This window comes from Mytilus trossulus, chromosome 9, assembly GCF_036588685.1.
Source record: "Mytilus trossulus isolate FHL-02 chromosome 9, PNRI_Mtr1.1.1.hap1, whole genome shotgun sequence".
NCBI classification, from domain to species: domain Eukaryota; kingdom Metazoa; phylum Mollusca; class Bivalvia; order Mytilida; family Mytilidae; genus Mytilus; species Mytilus trossulus.
Genome location: NC_086381.1, coordinates 40,749,016 through 40,757,225, shown reverse-complemented (window position 1 = coordinate 40,757,225; position 8,210 = coordinate 40,749,016).

Below are 8,210 nucleotides of genomic sequence, written 5' to 3'. Positions count from 1 at the left end.
ATGATGTACAGAAATTTAAGATTGTTATTGGCTAATTTTGTTATAAGTAATACTTTTGCTTTGAGTTAGTCAATTCCAGAATATATCCACATTTAATACTCATCCAATGAATTTTGAACAAGGTATATTGATGCTTATAACAATGTTGATTAAAACACGAAAAACATACAGATTTCTTTCAAATTGGTAAAAGTATGAATCTACAAATGTTATATCTCTATATATACATATATATACCTGATAGTTATTTTATGTACTCAGTTAATTGTCAAATATGAAGATAGTTCACAAGAAAATGGTGAATGTTTTCTGTTTCTAAATACTTCTGAGATTTGAAGATATATATATGATAGTAAATAGGGAAAATACCTTGGATAGATATTTTTCAAACATTAGGTCTTTGAGTGTTTGTTTAAAATAACCTTACAAAGGTACTTTACCCTTGTTAGTGTTACCTAACATTTATTATTTATTAAAACTTCATTTCTGATGGTTGTGTATCTTGAAATTACAAAGAGATAATTGTACATTTAGTTTGTTTTACCATATATATTAGATAATACAAATATTATGATCTGAAAATTTTACACTTTCTACTTAAAAAAGCAGTTTGTAAGTTTTGGTGCTTAGTTTATAGAGTTTTCTACTGTTGAAGATTTTAAATGGAATGGTAAATAAATTATGCCACATTATTCTTTTTTTATCGTTTTTTAGACAGTAAATGCTGTTTAATAGAGAGAAGTCTATAATCTTAGATATTACAGAGTTCTACATCTCACAGTGAGAATATCTAGAAGAAAGAATACACTCAATGTTAATAATCTATCACCAATTAAGGATAATAAGAGTTAGATATTACAGAGTTCTACATCTCACAGTGAGAATATCTAGAAGAAAGAATACACACTATGTTAATAATCTATCACCAATTAAGGATAATAAGAGTTGGACGATATCCTATTTCTATCTTATGCTTGTGGAAGAAGTTTATCTTAACTAACTACAAGCTGCTCATTGCTATGAAAGTGAATTTCTAACACATTTGTCAACTACTGTGAACTCATTGTTATTTGTTGGATCCCAAATCATAGTTGATTTCATATTTAAAGGTGAACCACGAGTTTGAATGTTCAAAGACATACAAAAAAAAATATCGATAGGTTCGTAAACAAACTTAAAGGATGTCAATCTTCATGGATCCCCCTTCAATCTGTGAATAATTGATACTTATTGAAATAAAAAGACTCCAGAGTATGACCAGAACTCACTGAAAGACTTTCATAAATATAATTATTGGTATCAATTTTATACTGGATGTGCTTTTCAATAACGATCGAGGCCAAACTATTTAGATTATTCAAATCCCAATACAAACATGAACAGACGATGGCACAAAAAAGAACAAAATAAAAGCAAAACCCAAACTATGAATGAAAAGTTTCGCATGAGGTGTATTAGTTAATTCAAAATGATTTTCCATATTTTAAAGCTGCAAAAAAGTAGTCATTCTTTATGCCCGTACCCAAATATTGGCTGTTAGACTGGTGATACGGGAACCAAATGTGGATAAGAAGAAATATGGGCATAGAGGTGATAATTTGCGGTACCATTTAAACTGCACCTGAGCCTTTACTGTTATTGCTTGGTGGTAATTTGTAAATAACTCTATTTAAAAAATAATTTTACTATTGATGAGTAAATGAAAATATCATGTATCCAACTGAGACATTAAAACAATATCTCTAATTTTGAAAATAGAAAGGGTAGATTGTATAAACATAGCTTAATTGGTGTGAAAAATATTGCTAGAAATTGATTTTATTCATGCCATTTTTTCGGTGAAACCTAAGCTTTTCATATACATTTTGTACATGTAATAGGTTGAAAGATACCTGAGGGACTTTCAAACTCGTAGGTCGAAAAAAATTATTAAAAAATACAACGACTACTTTCCGTAAACTACAGAAGGTTCAACTATTTTAGATTATTAAGTACATCACAAGCAATATACGCAAAGCAGAAATAAGTGTTCTCCCTTTTAAGATACTTTTAAAAGTCATAATCCTAATTATTTGCGAGTTAATTTTCATCAGATTAGACATATAGATTAAGGTGACAGTAGTTGTGTAATATTCAAATCTCCTAAATCGATAGAAAGAGACAACTCATTGTTTAAATTAATAATAATAATCTTTATTTGTCATATAAGTAACATTATACTTGTGACATAAACAAAAGTAACAACAACAATAAAATAACTGAGTTGAACACACACATATCTATATATATATATACAAGTAAAACTAACCAAGAGCCCCCTGTCCTCAGCTCTAAAGACTGTTTTATAAAGGAACTTTTTTTCTATATCATATGAGAATCGCATACATTCCAAACGGATTGAGATTTGTTGGGTCAACTGGGTGACATCTCCTGCTTTCAGTGCAACACAATTTACGTAACAAATAGCACAATACTTTTTATACTTTAAAACTAATAAAATCCATGTTCAAGCCTACGTTAATTGATAGAGGTACTAGTTGGTCTACAGAACGTAAAGAAAACAGCTATCATATTCCTGACTTCGAATTAATAATTTCTTCTCTTATTTCTTTATCATTAATTCATATTGAGTAACGAACTAATACATCATTTACACAATTCGATACTAATTACGAATTAATGATATAGAAACGAACGTATTGTTATGTATGGGTAATACAATTATTTATTTATTTATTCATTTATGGCAAATAAGCAAACCAGATTAATTATGATTTTGCATTGCATATTCTATGAAGTTGTCTTCTTTTATAAAAAAAAAGCCTTGCAGTCATATTCAGTATCGAGTAAGCTAACACGTAAAGAAAGTAATGTGTATCAGAAAGAAAACTTGACTATTAGTTGATATTATGTGATTAGAAAAAAAAGTAATGATTTTTATTGCTATCATTATATGATGAAACACAATCAAATTAATCTGTTAATTTCGAAGTTTACTATAAATTTAGACTACACTATATTAGTTGATGCTGCTTTATTTGAAATGCAATGATACAATATCAAATAAAATGTTTACTAATTTGATTAATATAATGATTATCGACTAATTGATTACACAACATTGATAATATCAACAGATGTTTGTATAGTCATTTAAGCGAAGAAGAGAGGACGTTCCTGTGTGTAACTTAATTGGATGCAGTTACAATTTAAAAGTCGTTACAGTTTGAAAATATAGAGCAAGTATGGACGACATTGATCATTTGAAAACAGGAAAATGTAATGCAATTGATAAGCATGTTTGATTATATATTTATGAAAATGTTCTTTACAGTTTGAAAGATGGTATGGAATGGATTTATCATATTTCAACTTCTCATGCTCAACAATGACAAGTTTATTTCTAGTTCTACACTATCTGATATTGAAAGACTTTATTCAAAACTATCCCTGGACTACAATAAAAAGATTAGACCTGGAGATGACCAGTCTTTGACTACACGCGTTAATGTGTCTTTTAATTTGGGGGCCATTCAGGAATTCGACGAAGTAAACGGAAAATTCGCCGTCATTGGATTTTTTAAAATTACATGGCATGATTCAAGAATGACTTGGAACACAGTAGACTATAACAACACAAATACCGTTACATTTTTACAGGATGATATATGGACACCAACACTAGTTATTACAAATCCCTTTTTTAAAATTGACAAGATTGGGAAAGATTTCATGACGGTAAGATATTTCAGCAACGGCCTTGCATACTGGACACCAGGTGAAATTTTAATGAGTTCGTGTGATGTGGATATTACTTATTTTCCGTTTGACGAACAGATTTGTACAATACGTTTGATGGCTTGGGGAACTTTACCGTTTGAAATTTTATTAGAGTCATTTTCTGGGGTCAAACTGGATTATTATTCGGAACACGGAACATGGCGGATAACGTCAACAACTTTCGATGACACAGTAGACGAATTAACTGGTTTGTCATTAATTGATATGTCAGTGTCAATGAAGAGACGTCCAGGATTTTATGTCATGAACATTGTACTTCCTGTTATATTTTTAATGGTTTTGAATTCATGCGTATTTTTGTTACCACCAGACTCCGGAGAAAGAGTTTCTTATGCTATCACGGTATTATTAGCGATATCTGTGTTTTTGTCTTTGATCGGAAATCATCTACCGAAAACATCCGAGCCGATATCGTTGCTTGAATATTTTTTGATGTTTGACCTCGTCTTCAGTTCATTGATATGTTTGAGTACAATGCTTTGTCTCCGACTTCAGTTTAGAGATAAGAATAACCCAATACCGAGGTATCTAAAGTGGATAATACTGTGTTGTAGACAGAATGATTTGAAAAAGACAGAAAATTTGGCTGAAGTGCAAAATAACAAATCAGATGTTCATAATGCAGATTTGAACGCGTGTGACGGTTTTATTGATAATTACAAGCACGATATTTCGTGGCGTGATATATGCAAAACACTTGATACAATTCTTTTAATAACTTCGATTGTTGTGCTCTCAGTCAGTGTGTCATTATTCTTCATGATTATAACGAAAACTATTTAAATTGACAAGGAATATTTGTTTGGACAAAAAAATTAGCAGTTTTTGTGCCAATCATTGACGCCAATGGAGACTAATGCAATTCAATTAATTAATCATTAACAAACACAAGTATGCAAACATATGAGCATTCGACAAGATAAAAGTAAATAAAGATATTTCTTTTAATTTGATCAAAATTTGCCTAATCAATATAAAATGAGATTAATGAAAATTTTAATACACCATTTTTGTCTCGCCTTGGGTAAGTCGAAAAGCGGGACATAGGTATGCTGTTTCCGGCGACAGCTTCGGCGTCAACAATGTATTAGTTTCTGATTAGGTCTAGTTTTGGTTTTTGACCCGGATTTGTTTTTTTCTATCGATTTATGAGTTTTTGAACATCGGCATACTACTGTTGCCTTTATTAATGGTGAACCACAAGTTGTATGTCAATAATATTTGGTATGCAGTTCTGTAAGCATTGACTTATCTCATTTCCATGCAGATTATTTGGCCCGGCCACCTCAGTCATTGTCTATTGATTTTGTAACTTTTCTTTAGTTAACATGTATTAGTTTGTGATTTATAGGTCAATTTATTTGGAATGATGTATAAGAATTGACATATCTCATTATTATGGACTTTCCAAATTGATTTTCCTCTGAGTTCAGTATTTTTGTGATTTTACTTTTTTCCATGGAAATTAGTTGGCTCTGCTCCCTTATTCGTAGTCTTTTGATTTTGTTAAGTTTTCACGTATAAATAAAGGCAACAGTAGTGTTCCGATGTTCAAAACTCAAAAATCGACAGGAAAAAACAAATCCGGGTCACAAACCAAAACCGAGAGAAACGCATTAAATATAAGAGGAGAATGGCGACAAAACATTACAATGTAAGACACACAGAAACGAACTTAGCATTATACAGAATCCGATGAGAATAACAAATACAACATAAAAACTAAAAACATGATTTTGGGATAGAAATGTACCGCGACACGTCTTATAATAATGTGAATTCACACTCAAATATAAGAGGAAACAAACGACACAAAAGAAAAACAACGTTGAAATGTAACACACACAGAAAAGAGCTATAATACAACAATAACAATATTCCTGACTTGGGACCGGACATTTTTCTTTAGCAAAAATGACGGGTTGGAACCTGGTTTTGTGCCCCTTTTATGGCCTCTTTTATGGCCATGTTAAATATAACATTAAAATGACAGCACAACATTACAGTTCTACAACACAAATAAATAGGAGAACCCATTTGACAAAGAAACACACGAATAATAGCTAACAAAAGGCACTAGGTTAAGATTTAATACGCTAGAAGAACGTTTTGTTCACCCAAGATTTACTAGTGACAACCAGATACAAAAGTTTGAAAGCCAAAAACAACTACAAATTTACACCTCATCGAGGACCAAAAGTTCTAGTATAAGTTGTGAGCAGATCGGGTCAAGGGAAACCATTAGGGGAAGGTTAATGTTAATTGGTATTCAGTTGTGTAAGCAATAGCATTCAGTTCCACGAAGAATATTTGGACCTGCTCCTTTAATTATGGTCAATTGACTTGAATCATTTGCTTAGTTTACAAATATTACTTGGGTATTAGATCAGTTTAAGATGTACTGCTAAGTTTAAGTAAATTTAATTTGTTATGCAAATTTATTGCCGTTTGCAAGTATTGTTTCCTTTCAGATTATATAACCCTACCCCCTCATCATGATTCATTGACTTTGAAACTTTTACATAGTTTACACGTTAATGTTTGTATTTAGGATTGTTGAAAAACAACTTATAATAAGTCAATAGTATTTGGTATGCAGTTGTTTAAACATTGGCACATCTCATTTCCATGGAGATTGTTTAGCCATGTACATTCAGTCATAGTTCATCGACTTTGAATATTTGCATAATTTACATGTTATAGTAAAGCTATTTTAATTTAAATATTTGCATTATCATTAGGCGAGACATATGTCTTTGATAACGGTTTATCAATAACAGTCCCGATGTAACTATAGATTACGGAGACAGTAGTTTAACTATGTTTAGTTGTCGTAAACCAGTAAGGGAGTGACACAGCAAGTTAACAAGCACACAATGGTGTGATGGTACATGTACAAACTCCAAGTAGAGCGAAATATGATCATCCATGCAAATTCATACTCAGTCATATCGTCACGTTTGGGAATATGGCACACTAAGAAAATTAAAGACCAGACTTATATCACCCCGGTCCAATACCCATAAATTTTAGTTATATGTACTGCATTGGTAACGATACGCCTAATGTTGTGTTTTTCACTGATAGTGCTACTATGCCATTGCTGAATGTCTATTCTTCATAAAAGGTTTCTTGTCCATTCGTTTTTGATGTGTTTTGGTTTTTTGATTTTGCCATGTGATTATAAACTATCCGATTAGATTTTCCTCTAAGTTCAGTATTTTTGTAACTTTACATTTTAGTTGTTTGTAAAATATTTGTTTTTATTTTATATTCGTCACTATGGTTTTATCTGCTTTCATTTGACTCCTTAGAATAATATGTAGAGCATCTTTTCAATACCTTTTATCCTATATTTTGACTGTTTCCTTGAAAATGTTTTCTTTTGTTTATCTCTCTTCAAACTTTTAATTTTTGAAAAACTAAGGCTTTTCTACCTCGGGCATAGATTACCTTAGCTGTATTTGGCAAAACTTTTAGGAATTTTAGGTCCTCAATGCTCTTCAACTTATTACTTTATTTGGCCTTTTAAACATTTTTCGATTCGAGCGTCACTGGTGAGTCTTTTTAAGACGAAACGAGCGTCTGGCGTACTTATAAAATTTTGGTCCTGGTATCTATGATGAGTTTATTTACATGGCAAATAAAATCATGCATTGTTTTGGTTTGCATTTGTTCAGACATGGAACTAAATATTTTGTTAAAAAAACCAAAACACTAGATAAAACTCTTAAATATCATTCCTTACGCTTATATTACCGTGCGCAGTCGCTCCGTAATTCTTGTATCACTGTTTTGAGACAGGAGCAGGCATTATCAGGGATGTAAAAATGTCAGATTAAAAGTCATCACCGATTTCACAATGTTTGAGGAGAAGTTGTTAAACATGCATTCGTCAAGCGTAAAACTGTTCTAGGGAGGATGAAAAGACCAGTAATAGAACGACAAACAGATTATCGGGTTTTCTTCATTCGCCAAAAAAGTATACATTGTGACTCGCGACTGATATTTTACGATATCAATGTGTAGAAAACCCGATTATCTATACTTATCTGTTTAAAGATTCGGAGATGAATTTTCTTGCAGAAAGAGTTATACAAAAATCACATATTTGTTTTTATTTAGATCTATGTTTGTCTGCTGTCCAATTTTGGCATTTCGGTCTTCTTAACACCTTATTTTTATGGTATTTTGCAGCATGTTATATCATGTGACGGGCGCAAATTGAAATTAGGAAATGAACAAGTCAACAACTTCACTTATAATTATTAAGCTCATCTGTGTATTCACCGTTGCATGGTTGTTGTTAAAGGCAAGTTAACTACAACACTGAACATGTGTTTATGTTTGGATTATATACATCAGAAATCGAAATGCTATTGAATTGAAACCGGAGAGTACGATTTGCA